This window comes from Nannospalax galili, unplaced genomic scaffold (genome assembly GCF_000622305.1).
Source record: "Nannospalax galili isolate Female #2095 unplaced genomic scaffold, S.galili_v1.0 scaffold379, whole genome shotgun sequence".
NCBI classification, from domain to species: domain Eukaryota; kingdom Metazoa; phylum Chordata; class Mammalia; order Rodentia; family Spalacidae; genus Nannospalax; species Nannospalax galili.
In genome coordinates this window covers 29,020-33,211 of record NW_008343963.1, presented here as the reverse complement: position 1 = coordinate 33,211, position 4,192 = coordinate 29,020, and the positions used below count along the sequence as shown (strand labels likewise).

Genomic DNA, 4,192 nt, shown 5'->3' with positions numbered 1-4,192 from the left:
AGCTAAGGTGGGATGTGGGCACCAATGAACCTGGGGGTGAGGAATTTTACCTCCTTCAGGAATTCAGAGTTCAAAAACAACAACAACAAAAAGAATAGAAAGGAATTTGTAAAGACTCGGTCATCTAGAAGGCAAATACAGTTGATCAACAAAGGTCAGCCAAATCTTCTGAAAACTATTCTAGATTAAAATGACTTAGTAGTCATCCTGTAAAAAGCCTTTAGAAAAAAGGAAGTCACATTGAGGAACCACAGTCTGAAGAAACTGCTATTTCGGATTTCTGTACTGGTGTGTTGGGCTACTTGCATTGGGAGACCAGTGCACTTAACTGAAGAGTAAATGGCAGCTACTGCCCTTCCTCCCCTTTGGGTGAGATGTGACAGTTCAGACCCTGAAGTCTCTTGCTGGCTAGGAGATCAGTTTATCACAACAAATGCGATCATTAGAGGAATTGTTTTCTATCTGGTCAGTTGTAAAGCTGATAAAAAAAATTGTCTGGAAAAAAAATCTAAACAACTCACACAAGAAAAAAACATCACTTTCTACTGTAACAGCCAGAGGCTTTGCCCAGTATGTACATTTTAAGTCCATTGACTTGGATGACAATGGTCATTCCGTCACAAACTACAGTCACTTTGGACCTTTCCTGGAGTCCTACGGATGAGATTCTTCAAACTCCTCCCATCAAACCCCTCTCATCTTCACTTGCTGCTCTGAACATGAGAGTGCAGTCAGGAGAGCCTAGAGGTTGCTTGAATCATCTTCACAAACAGCTGAAATTTCTCCTGTGTTGGTTGATGGTTTGAGGAATTAATTGTATGACCAAATGACTTGGGCCTCTGGAAGCAAAATCTGCTGTTGAACTTGTGCAGGAATTTCTGAATGACATAAATACACTGGATGAATTTGACGATTTTCTACAAAAAAAAAAAATACACAAAAAAGAGACAATGAACCACTACACTGCCACAATTGTCAAGTTTGTGCTTATCACAATACCAGAGGATATCGATTTTGCTGAACAACTTTTGTGCAGAATGAGCAGCAGTGTGGTTTCATGTCAAGACTTGGTGATGTGTTTCACATAGATCCTCCAGAGTCCACAGCATGTATATACAACTGCGTCCCCAGTTGAAGTAATGGTTTTAATGGTTTATTAAGTAAGCTCATCCATCAGTCACCATGGAACCATAAACACAGTCTCTCCCACTGGGACTATGCCACTTCAAATTCTTTTGAAAACTGGTTTGGGCAAACTGCAAAAGAAGATTCTATCTTTTTTTTTTTTTTTTTTTCACCAGCCAGGAACTTGCATCTTTGAGTCATTTGGAACACTTCATTTTGCCATCATAGAAACACAAGAACAAAATTATCCTGATCAGAAACTCCACCAGAGTCTAGAAATATTAGTTGCACGTTTTTGGTGGTTAGCTGGAGCACAGGCCATGGAGGAATGCTGCTTACTGGCTTGCTCCCTTGGCCCCTGCTCAGCCTGCTTTCTTATTCAACACAGGCCCACCTGCCCAGGGGTGGCACCACCCACAGTGGGCTGGGGCCTCCCACATCACTCATCAAGAAGATGCCCTTCAGACATAGCCACAGGCCAGTCCAATAGAGGAAATTCCCCAATTGAGGTTCCCACAACCCAGGTGTGTCGAGGTGACACTAAAGTTATCCAGCACAGTTGACACCTTGTCAACTTGACACACAAACATCACTATGAAACCATAAACTTTCCAATTTTTGTCTCCAAGATAGGATGTCAATATCACAACCTAAGACAGTACAACCTTAAAAACCCGACAGTCCTTAAAATATCCAAACACTTTAAAGTCCATAGTCTCTTTTAAAAGTCTCTTAACTGTGGTTAGGCTTCTGTAAAATCCAAAACAAGCACTGTCTTATTTCAAAGGGAAGAATGGGGCACACCTAAGCAAAACCAAAGTCCAGCAAAGTAGCTCAAGGCTGGACATCTGGGATTCACTCATCATCTCTTGGGCTCCAAATGGTTCTGGTAGCTCCACTGCTCTGACTCTGGCAGCCACAGCACACTCAGCTCATCTCACAGACCCAGGCCAGCTCCATTCCACACCTACTGCTGTCCTTGGTGGTTGTCCCATGGTCCCGGCATCTCCAAAAAGCTGGGGTCTCCACTGCAACTGAGGCTACACCTTCACCAATGGCCTCTTCTTGCCTCTTGGAGTACAAAGCCTCAGATTCTCTCCATGACCCCTTCAATCCTGGGGTCTTTGCTGCAACTGAAGCTGCACTTTCACCTATGGCCTTTCCTGGCCTCTCAGAGTGCCAAGCCTCAGCTGCTCTCTGTGACCCCTTCATGCTTTCAACACCAGAACCATGCAGGAGACTCTTACATGTTACCAAGTCCTGTTTCCAGCTTGAAATAGAGGTGCGGGTCCCCTCTGTGTGCTGACCCTGAGGAAATACCTCCCTGAAGACTTCACCACAGTGATGCTGGTATCTTGTTACTTACAGCTGATTTTTCAGCCCCAGGTAACCAGCATCAATTGTTCCAGTAAAGCAAAGGTTTTATTTCAGGTTCTGGTCTCTTCTTAAACACCAATTCTTCAGCCCCAGCCAACCAGAACCCACAGATTCTCAATTCAAAATATCACAGGAACAGCCCTGATAGTCTCTGCTTCCCTTTGAAACTTCACAAGCCAGGTCTCCATCATCTACAATTCTTTCAGCATAACTTTTCCAAGCTCCACAGCAACAAACTCTGAGCACGCAATAGCTTTTCCAGCCCAAAGTTCCAAACACTTCCACAGTCCTCCCCAAAACACCAAGGTCAGGTCTGTCACAGCAATATCCCATTCTCTGGTACCAATTTCTGTCTTAGTTTGTTCTTCATTGTTAAGCCTCAACATGCACACCTTTTTAACACAATCCTGCATGAAATATTATTTAAAAAAAACCCTGGCCTGTTGATGAACACCACACTCTTCTGCTGTCAGACCAGCTGCTATTAAGAAAAAAAAGGTATCAGAGTAAAATGCCACAGAAATAGGGAGCAGAAATAAGTAATGATCAAAAGAAGGTGAAAACAGTGTGACAGCTGAGTGGCAACTCTTCTGTGAACCATTCCAGTTTTCACAAGCCTGATTTTTCTGAGGTCACACTAAGCAGTAATCTGGAAGAAAGGATGGCCTTCATTAACATGGGTACATGCAGCCAGGTGCACTTCAAGTAACCTGAAGAATCCCCCTGCAAGCACAAACTAAAAAAAGGGGATAAAAGAAGTCATTATCAAAAAGCCCCCAAAACAGACTTTACGTAAACTTTCAAGGCAGAAAAGAGAGGATGATCCTGATGATTTTCTGAAAAATGAAGGCAGATCTGAGAGCCTTTCTCACCTGTGCCTCCAGAGGAGAAGCATTAGTGATGAGGATATAGAGGGCACAGACTGTGGGTACCACAAAATCTGAACCCACATGCATGTGCCTGATCAAGCACTCTCAAACAGAACATCCCACCAGAGCTGAGCTTCATCCTGAATCCTTGAGCTATACAGCAGAAATGAAAGAAGGGCACCACCTAAAAGGATGGAAAAGAATATTATAAGCAAATGCCACTAAAAACAAGCAGGGGTTGCAATTCTAATATCTGACAAAATAGACTTCGAACTAAGACTAATCAGAAGATATAACTAGGGTCACTTCATTCTGATCAAAGAAACAGTTAACCAAGAAGATATTATAAACCTTAACATGTATGCACCAAATTCTGGTGCACCCAAATTCATAAAAACAACACTACAGGACTTTAAGACACAGATTAACCCCAACTCAGTAATAGTAGGGGACTTCATTACCCCACTGTCTCCATTAAACAGGTGAACTGGACAAAGAATAAACAGAGAGACATCTGAATTAAATGATACCATACATCAAATGGACCTAACAGATATCTTTCAAATATTCCAAGCACCGAAGAATACACTTTCTACTCAGCACCCCATGGAACTTTTTCGAAAACTGACCACATACTGGACCACAAAACAAGCCTCAACAAATACAAAAAAAAAAAAATGGAAATAATTCCATGTATTCTATTGGACCGTGATGCAATAAAACTCAAAATCAACACTGGATGAAGCCCTAGTCACTACACAAACTCATGGCAATTGAACAACACACTCCTAAAAATGAGTGGGTCAAAGGAGAAATTAAGA

General features: G+C 42.3%; 1 pseudogene; it reads left to right on the top strand.

Annotated features, from left to right (window-relative positions):
* LOC103739752 lies at positions 1–3,573 on the top strand (annotated as a pseudogene).
* The last annotated feature ends 619 nt before the right edge of the window (positions 3,574–4,192 follow it).